This window comes from Chrysochloris asiatica, unplaced genomic scaffold, assembly GCF_000296735.1.
Source record: "Chrysochloris asiatica unplaced genomic scaffold, ChrAsi1.0 scaffold00045, whole genome shotgun sequence".
Lineage (NCBI taxonomy): Eukaryota > Metazoa > Chordata > Mammalia > Afrosoricida > Chrysochloridae > Chrysochloris > Chrysochloris asiatica.
In genome coordinates, this window is record NW_006408563.1 from 21,025,208 (window position 1) to 21,036,081 (window position 10,874).

The window sequence follows — 10,874 nt, forward strand, 5'->3', positions numbered from 1 at the left end:
TACAAATGTTTCTTCTTGATAGTTTACTTACTCAGCTAGTCAGTGAATAGTTATAGACTGGAGGTTGTCAGTTATAAAACCAATAGCATACACTTTTTGCTACATTATACTTGTGGATAATTGATTTACAAGCTATACAATCTTGGCAAATTAACATAATTCTTCTATATTTCAGTATCAAATAATAAAAATGGGAAAAATTTTGATACTAACATATATTCATTGGCATTTTATGTGCATTAAATTTGCTATAAAGCACAGTAACTTACAAGTTGATGCCTACTCATGAAGAACCCATGTGTGTTATAGTAGAATTGTACTTCATAGATCACCAGGCTTTTCTTCCAAGGTGTCTCTGAGTGAGCTTCACCCTCCAACGTTTTGGTCAGCATCTAAGTGTATCAGCTATTTGCACACCTAGGGACTTCACAGTAACATAAACAATAGTAACCACTGTCATCAAGTTAATTCCAACTCATAGCAACTCCATATAGAGTTTCTTCAAGATAGCAAATTATTTTATGTCTCTTCTAGCCAGTCTTTGTAAACTCCCATCAAATGATTTTCTTTCCTGATAGGTCTGCATAGGAAGGTGGGGAAAGATGCTGATGGACTATATGATTTATTTGAGAGTGAATGTTAGCAGTAATGTGATTGTAAACACATGGAAATCTAATGAGGGCATTGGTCAATGCTACCATTTTGAGGGTTTAAAATGAGCTGTATCAGAAGCAGAAGGGGGAATCTCACTGTTATTGAACAAGAAAAGGTAAAAACATTCACTTCCTTCTCCTCTCAGGAGACAAGCTGGAATGTTAATCAGGTTACTAAGTGGGACCAATCCTCTCTGCCCAGGCGACAAGCTAGAATGTGAATCAGGTTACCAAGCAGTACCAATCTTCTGTTTTCCCTCCTGTCTTCAAACAGGTCTTCAACCTAGCCCTTCCCCGACTCTATCCCCATATAAGCCTGTACTGACCTGCACTCGGGGCTCAGAATCTGGAGACGGTAGCTCCTCTGACCTAGCCAGCTTAATAAAATCTGAAACTCTGCTTCACCTCTCCGAGTGGCCTTGGTTTCTTCCACAACGGGTCTAAAAGTTACTCTAACACTCTCGGATCTAAAGCTGCTGTAACACATTCAGATAGAAAACTGCTGTAACATCATCATAAAGAAATAGCTAGGAGTGGAACGTTTCCTTTGGGCCCTGTGCGTTGAACTTCCTCAACCCAGGGGCAGAAAACAGACATCGGATGAGAGACAGAAGAGCAGCAGCAGCAGCAGCAGAACCGAGAACCAGAGCACAAGACAGAGCAGTGGGCTTTCCGAACCATGGAACAAGTGAAGTGGAGTGACTTTGGGTACCTCCATGCACTTAACTGGGGGCAGGGGGTGGGGTAGGTTTGCTGACCCACAGAGCTAGAGCCAAGTCCCATCATGCTGAGGTTTAATATGGAGTGCCGTGTCCTGTGGGCAGGGATCAACAACTCTCAAGGAACTTTGTAACATTAACTGGGCAGAGAAAGGCATGTCTGTGGTTATAGCTGATGAAATGCTGTACTCCCATTAACAACTGTATTCTGAATATTTCTGACCCTGAATTGTTACCTGATGACTTAATAAATCCCATCACTATAAGTATGGTGTATGAGTTCTATGTGGTCATTGCAAGGATTTATTGAGGCCAGTTGAATAGAGAGGGATATGGGAGTTACAGGAGCTCTGGTAGTGTAATGGTTACAAATTAGGCTGCTAACCTCAAGGTCAGCAGTTTAAAACTACCTACTGTTTTGTAGGAGAAAGATGAGACTTTCTGCTCCTATAAAGATTTACAGCCTCAGAAACCCTATGCAGAGTTGCTATGTGTGGGAACCAACTCCATGGCACACCACCACAAGCATCATGAGAGGAATGGTTTGTGCCACATTCTTTTTTTGTAACTTTTCTAGACTATGAATCTTTACGAGAGCAGACAGCCTCATCTTTCTCCTGTTTGGTTTGAATGACCCATTTTGTGGTTATCAGTCCAATATCTAACCCATAGTGCCACCCGATATCATTGAACATGTTGTTGTTGTTGTTGTTAAGTGCCATAGAGTCAGTTCCGACCCATAGTGACCCTGTACAGGGTTTCCAAGGCTGTAAATCTTTACAGGAGCAGAAAGCCTCATCTTTCTCCCGTCGGAGTGGCTGGTAGTTTCAAACTGCTGACCTTAAAGGTTTGCAGCCTGATTCGTAACCACTACGCTACCATAGCAAATACTATATATTGATTGCAATAAATACTACTCTATTAACCTCTTGTTCTAAAGAAGATGCAAAAAGAAAGAAGAGTAGGTATGTATTCACAGATCTTGTTATACAATTATACTGCCTTTTATAATAATTATCTACACTATCTTTACCGGAAGTCACCTCTTCTCCCCACCCTACCCCACCCAGTTGTTTGGTTTCATTTGCTTTCAAGCCTAAAGAATTCCATTTAGTATGTTTTATTAGGTGAGTTTATTAACAACAAATGATTTGTTTTTAATTTGTAACCCCTACACTACCAAAGCTCCCCAATTTTTGTTCATCAGAGAATCTATTTATTTTGTTGCATTTTCAAAAGATTGTTTTGAATTAGATAAATTTCATAGTTCACAGTTGTGGGTTTTTGTTTTGTTTGGGGGAAGGGTTTGTTGTTTTGTTTTTATGTTTAACACTTTGTTGTTGTTGTTGAGTGCCATCGAGTCAGTTCCGACCCATAACAGCCCTGTATAGGGTTTCCGAGGAGCAGCTAGTGAGCTTGAAGCACTGACCTTGCAGTTCAAATGGCTTTGCAGTCTGGTACATTAAACCACAGAGCCACACCAGGACTCCATGCTTAACACTTTAAAGACCTTCAATTTTATGATGAAACTTATCTGTCTTATTGGGATTTCCTTCTATGTGATGAGTTATTTTTTTTCTCAGTTTTCAAGACTTTCTTTTTACATTTGGCTTTCAACAATTTGACTATGCTTTGTCTGGGTGTCCTACTATGGTATTTTAGGATAAGCATCGACCTGCTTAAGGTCAAGGTCATCAATTAAACACACCAGCTGCTCCTCGAAAAATCTTTAAAGGCTCAATATGAGTTGGAGCTAACTTGATGGCACTTTACAGCAACTTAACAAAATGTCTGTGAGTGGATTTCTTTAAGTTGATACAATTTGGGATTTGTTGAGCTTGGTGGATGTGTAGATTACTGTTTCTGATCAAATTTGGTATGCTTTCAGGCACTGTTTCTTTGAATAATTTATTTTGGTCAGTTCCTCTACTCTCATGGAGCTCCCATTATGTGTACGTTGGTGTGGAGTCCTGGTGCGGCCTTGTGGTTAATGCACGTTTGAACTACATGGTTGGCAGTTCGAGCTCACCAGCTGCTCCTCAGAAACACTATACAGGGTCACTATGGGTCGGAACCACCTCTATGGCATTTCACAACAAGAAGAACACATCAATTTGAGGTTCTGCTCTTTTTGTTTCCCCCCTCTATTTTTCAGATTGCATGATCTTTTTTGATCAATACTCAATGGGAAGAAGAAAGCTGAGGAATGAGGAAGTAAAGAAAGAGAAGAAAGAAACATGGGAAGAAGGAAGATAGTGGTAAACTAATGGCTGTATATATTACCTTTGTATTCTGTAAGAAAAAACCCCCACTATTTTATCTATCTATCTGTCTGTCTATCTATCTATCTATCTATCTATCTATCTATCTATCTATCTATCTATCTATTTGTTGTTGTTAAGTACCGTGGAGTCAGTTCTGACTCATAGTGACCCTGCATAGGGTTTCCAAGGCTGTAAATCTTTACAGGAACAGAAAGCCTCATCTTTCTCCCATGGAACAGCTGGTAGTTTCGAACTGCCAACCTTGAGGGTAGCAGCCCGATTCATAACCACGACACTACCAGAGCTCATTAATAAAAGCCATATATATATAGGTTGTTTTACATGCCATCAAGTCAGGTCCGACACATAGCAATCCTTTATAGGATTTCTAAGGAAAAGCCTGTGGGTTTGAACTGCCATCCTTGTGAATTGCAGTCAGAGCTGACCCTACAGTGCCACACACTCTATAGATCAGAAAAGAAGTACAAATGAAACAAAGTTTACAGTGTACTCCCACACACCAGGTATCCATAACCTTTCTGCACTGGCTTAAAATTCTAACAAATGTATTACGATTTTTCTGTCACATTCAACTAAATTCTGCCCTTTGATGAAGTATGAGCTCACAAAATGTGGTGAAAAGTTTACAGTACTACATGTGTTCCCTTTAAATCCAAGAGTATTAATAATATAACCCAGTTTTGAGCTACAAATTTTAATCTTTTAAAGTATTGAATATGCAATTTTCAGGTATTTACCACTTCTGCAACAGTAAAACCAAACACTAGTATAGTGTAGTTATTGCCATAAAACATTAATACTTATTGCTTCTTATAAGTAGAAAAGAATGACAGAGGAAGATTTTAAATGGTTGTTTTATTCTTTTCCTACGAAGCTTTATTATTTTCATAATTACATCAAACTAGTAAAAACAATTTACAAATTAGCAAGCCTTGATCATAATTTTCACAATAAAATAGCAGTTTTGTATAATCAAATTTAATGAAAGATATTAAGGGGAAAGCAGCAGCATGCCTGACAGATCATAAATGAGAAAAATACTCACCTAGCAGAAAAAAGATCTCCTTGTTAGAGCAATGTAGTGCCAAAACACAAGTAAACATTACCCCTTCCCTTAGCTTATAAGAAAAATAATTTTGTTCTTTATTTCCACTAGGAAATTAAAAGGGTAGAATTCATATACAAGGAACACAGTTTCTCATATTTTCTAATTATTACAGCTCATTTCTAAGTGTGAATTCAAGAAATGCATTTGAAATACAGAATAAAGTTAAATGGAAATGTAACTTTGCCATTTAAATTTTACAAGTGACAACATTTATTTATTTATTAGATGTAACTACTGATTAACATCCTTTGTGGTGGTTATGTGCCGTCGGTTCCAACTCATATTGACCCTGATAGGGTTTCTGAGGCTGTGAATCTTTACTGGGAGCAGAAAGCCTCATCTTTCTCCCGTGGAATGTCTGGTTATTTTGTTCTGCTGACCTTGAGATTAGCAGCCCAGCTCATAATCACTACTCCACCAGAGCTCTTTTAACATCCTCTTGTTGTTGTTGTTGTTAGGTGCCATCAAAACGTCATCTAGACACATTTAAAAGGTGATAAATGGAACTGCTTGTTAGGATAAAGATATCATGTTGTTGGTGTTACGTGCAGTGGAGTTGTTTCCAACTCATAGCGACCCTGTACAGGGTTTCCGAGGCTGTAAATCTTTACTGGAACAGAAAGCCATGTTAATAAATACAGGCTTAACTCTCTCTTGGTGTTGTTGTTGAATGCTGTTAAGTTGGTTTTAACTCATTGGGACCCTGTATAGGTTTTCCGAGGAATGGCTGGTGAGTTTGAACCGCGGGACTTGTGGTTCACACCAACCTTGCTGTCCAGTACTTATTTCACAGCGCCACACCAGGACGCCTAAATCTCTCTGGTGATGGTGGTGGTGTGCCATCCAGTCAGTACTGACTCATAGCGACCCAGTATAGGATTTCCTAGGAGCGACTGGTGAGTTTGAATTTTTGACTTTGTGGTTCAAGCCGACCTTACTGTTCTTAGCTTACCTTACAGAGCCACACCAAAAATCCCTGTTGTTGTTAAGTGCAGTCGAGTCGATTCTGACCCATAGTGACCCTATATAATGTTTCCAAGGAGCAGCTGGTAAGCTTAAACCACTGACCTTGCAGTTCAAATGACTTGGTGCATTAGCCCAGAGAGCCACATCAGTACTCCATACAAATCCCTCTAGTCATATAGAAACACATGCTTTGGCAGTAGGTCATCTCATAACGGTTCGGAATTACAGGGCTGAGCATTTGTTAACCTCACAAGAACCCTTTGAATCAATACTAAATTTTTTAAGGAAACAATGTGTAATGCAGAGATTAAGATGATTAAAATGCTATCGTGCTGACACAAGAAATGTGAATGAATAAGATAAACAGAAAACAAACTTAAAGGAGATAATCAGTTCAAAACAACCAGCTGTTGTTGTTGCTAAGTGCCATCAAGTGGGTTACCACTCAAAGCAACCCTGTACAGGGTTTCCGTGGCTGTAAGTCTTTACGGGAGCAGAAAGCCTCATCGTTCTCCCACGGAGCAGCTGGTAGTTTCAAACTGGTGACCTTAAGGTTGGCAGCCCAATTCGTAACCACTATGCTACCAGCTGTTACACGGTAGAAAGATGAGACTTTCTGCTCCCATAAAGATTTGCAGCCTTGGAAACCCTATGCAGGGTGACTGTAAGTCGGAAGTGATTCCATGGTACACCAACAAGTTGACACAGGGTGTTTGGACTCTTCTTGGTGTGGTGCTGTAGGATCAGCACTGGACTTGGAGTCACAAGGTCAGTAGTTCAAACCCATCAGTTGCTCCTCTGAAACCTTATATAGGATCGGTATGAGTTGGAACCGACTCGAAGGCACATAACAATAACAACAACAACAACAGAACTATGTTAATTCTGAGTCTATATAAAGTTACATTAAATGTTCCCTTTATTTCAAGTCCACAGCTGGTAGAAGTAACAAACATGCCAGTCAGATCCACTGCAATATGTTGTGACATTAGGATAAGTGTAAAAATAGAAGTATGCATAAAAGGTAATTAGTATAAAGGAGAGAATATTGACTCTTCTCTGATGAAAGTTACTCCGGGGGAGATGAAGTCTTTACTGGTGAACAATACATACCAATTTTTAAAATGTAATTATGGGAGGAAATGGAATATGGGGTACTAGACAGAATTAGTGAGTACTGTTAGAAAACACTATAATTTGCCCTGGGAAATGTAATGTCTTTGATGTAACTATCCTGTAAATGAGGGAGAAGAAATAGTAGGAGATGAAGAAGAGACTGGGAAGGGGTCAGTGCATGATTTTTTTTAGTATGATACGTGAAATATAAAACATTATCTGATATGTAAAAATAGCAGAGAAAATTTAGGAGAAAAATCATGTGCTTATAACTGTGCTTTAGAAAGATTGTTTTAGAGGCAGGGTAGGGAAAAAGCTACACAGTTAAGATTACAGTCAGGAAAAAAAGTGAGTGGCTATTCCAATGTACTGTAAGAATAGAGACAGGCTCCAAGGTGGTGTTACAGACAAGGAGAGGAAAAGGACTATGTAAATAGATTAGAAATAAAACAAACAGAATTTCATTTATATTGGATGATATAAATAAAGAAAAATTTTCAGGTTTCTAAATTTCAAATGAGAGTAGTGATGTTATCAAGGAAAGCAAGGAATACCAGTGTATAATATGGAATTGGTAAGATTTAACAAGTTTATTTTGGTACAAATAGAGTTTTCAGTTCACCAGGGTATCAAAGTTTAGATTTCCAGTGAACAGTTAAATATGTTTTTGTTATTGTTGTTGTTAAGTCCATCGAATCGATTCCAACTCATAGTGACCCTGTATAGCGTTTTCAACGAGCAGCTGCTGGGTTTGAACTGATGACCTCAAGGCTCAAACTAACATTGTGGTCCAGTGCATTGTCCTGCAGTGCCAGTTAAATATAAACTTCTGGATCCTTAAAGGGTATAAATTGAACAGTATGGTGGTTTAAGATGTATAAATCATAACTAACTAATCTTATATCTATATCATTACTAGATAATTACTTCTCTGTAGAACTAAAACTATGAAGCAAAATAAAGTCAGTGGTAAATTCTATCATAGAGTGAGGGGTTAATATCAGGAAGGCACACCAACAGGCACTTGGGAAGACCTGTGAGGTTAGGTGCCTTGGAGTCAGTTCCTACTCACAGCAACTCTATGGACAACTAAACAAAACACTATCTGTTCCTGTGCCATCTTCACAATTCTTGTTATATTTGAGCCCATTGCTGTGTGAATCCATATATTTGAGGACCTTCCTCTTTTTTTTGCTTACCCTTCATTTTATCAAGCATAATGTCCTTCTTCTGGGACAGGTCCCCCCTGATATCACGTCCAGAAAGTATGACAGATGAAGTCTTGCCATCCTTACTTCTAAGAAGCATTCTGGCTGTACTTCTTCCAAAACGGATGCATTTGCTTTTCTGGTCTGGAAGTCCATGGTACCTTTAAGATTCTTCTCCAACACCATAATCCCAATGTATCAATTCTTACATGGTCTTCCCTATTCATTGTTCAACTTTCACATGCATATCAGGTGATTGAGAATACCATGGCTTGGATCAGGGGCACCACAGTGTTCAGACTGACATCTTTGCTCTTATACATAAAGACTTATAAAGACGTGTTTTGCAGAAGCCTCACTTAATGCAATATGTTGTAAGATTTCTTGACTGCTGCTTCCATGGGAAGCTCTGTTGTTAAATACCATCAAATCAGTTCTGACTTACAGAAACCCTGCATAGAATTTACAAGAAATGACTGGTGGGTTTGAACTGCTGACCTGGTGTGTATCAGTCCAGTGCTTACCCTACATCACCGTACCAGGACTCCCTGGAAAGCACTAGCATTGTTCTATTTCTTGAGTCAGTTTAGAGGTTTAGAGGTTACACTGGTGTTTGTTTAATACTAAAACCCCACTGCCCTATAGTTGATTCTGACTCATAGTGATCCTGTTGAACAGAGTTGAACTGCCCCCATAGAGCTCTCAAGGCTATAAATCTTTACAGAAGCCACATTTTTCCTCCTCAGACCTGTTGGCAAGTTCAAATGACTCACATTTTGTTTCATGTTGAGCATTTAAACCACTGAGACATCAGGATCCCTGTTTACTTTACAATTGTTGGATTGCTGTTTATAAATGTATACTTTAAACATTTTCCTGTCTATGTATTATGTAATTTGAATATTAAACATTATTTAAAAACCAAATGTTTAGTTTTTGTGTCATCTACATCATAGGTCAGCTTCCCTTGGAAACAAAATTTGAGAAGATTTTCATACAGGAGGCTAATTGGTGAGCTCCTTAAAATCTAAATCTGTGGGGAAATGAAGAAAGTAAAACTGGTGAAGGTATAATTAAACTATGAATCTGTGATGCATTTACAACAAAGGATCACACAGTTGCCAAACCCACAAGGAGTTTTGGAGCCAGTACGATGTGTGTGAGTTATCCTTTGAGTCAAGAGGTGGACTTTATACTCTGACACCGATGAATCATTGAGAGGACTGCCCTTCAGGAGAATATTTGACCTTGAGTTAGGTAACCCTGTGAATGACTCAGATTAACTTGGCTCTGAGTCATGAAATGGTAGAAATTTCCATCAAGTGAGGAAATATGCCTTAGAAGTAAAGTACATGTGCGTGGCACCCACGTGCATGCACCACAATCAGCGAAACCTGATTTTCAGATATAAAAATGAGCATTTAAATAAGCAAAGTAAACTAATGCAAGATATTTAAAATATATTCATAAAGTTAACATGGAACTATGTATTATATATATATCAGGAGGTGATATGCTAATGTATGGAATTCCAAAGGTTATATATATCTATTGCAGTCTTATGTTTTTTATGGTTTCAGGTATTGTCAGTTTGTTACTGTTTTCCAATTATATTTTTTAAGGTTCAAACCATTTATTTTTCTTATTAGAGTGGCATAAAAACTATTAAATTGATGAAATAGCTAAGTGCAAAAATGAGGGTGAGCCTTTTGTACTATATAATAACCTTCCTTATGCTAGATTTCTGATTTGTTGGCCTTTATTGACAGAAGAAAACACATTTTGTGAGCATGTCAGGCAAAGATAGCCATTTACAGCTTCTAAATAATTAGGTATTGATTAATTTCACCAGAATATATGGACCATTTTTTCAAGCTTGCCCATTCTTAAAGATCATATAATTTCAACTAGAGAAATTACAAAACAGAATCTCAATTCTTAATAGCTAGCTCCTATTGACTCTCCTCCCCAATTATATGTGTGAGTTGCAATTGCCTCCAAGAAGCACACAGATGATAGCTTCAGTTTTGCTAAACTCCCTAGATCTTCATTTCTTATACCACCAAGGATTAAAGGAGACGAGTTGTTGTTGGTTTTCTACTCCAAAAAGTAATGGTATAATTATGAGTGAGTATGTATTTTGAGGTACTCATAAATGTAATTATAATATTATTATAGTTAGGAAGAAATAATAGCAGCCAGGAAAAACCAGGTTTGTCACTTGGGAAAGATGAATCTTTTTCAAGGAAATTTTTCATAACTTCATTGTCATGATATGGAGATGGTTATAGCAACCACAATTTGAGGGCAAACATTGAATGATGCAGAAAAGAATACACAGAGTAACTGTACTAAAAGAAATGGTTGATGTTCAACCCTTTCAAGAGGTAGCATATCATTAAGAGTCAATGATACTGAAGGAAGAAGTCCAAGATGCATAGAAGGCGTGATCAAAGAACAAGGCTCTGTGAAGTGATGAACTACAAACTGAAATCTTTCAACAAACTGATGAAGCACTAGAGGCACTCACTCATCTATGCCAAGAAATTTGGAAGGCAGCTACCTGGCCGACTGACTAGAAGAAATCCATAACTGTGCCCATTCCAAAGAGAAGTGACCCAACTGTTTGCGGAAATCATCGGACAATATCAATAATAGCTAATGCAAGTAAAATTTTGCTAAAGGTAATCCCAAAGTAGCTGTAAATGTACATTGGACAGAAAACTGCCTGAGGTTCAAACTGGCTTCAGACTAAGAGGTGGAATGAGGTAAATTATTACTAATGTCAAATGGGTCTTGGCTGAAAGCAGAGAATACCA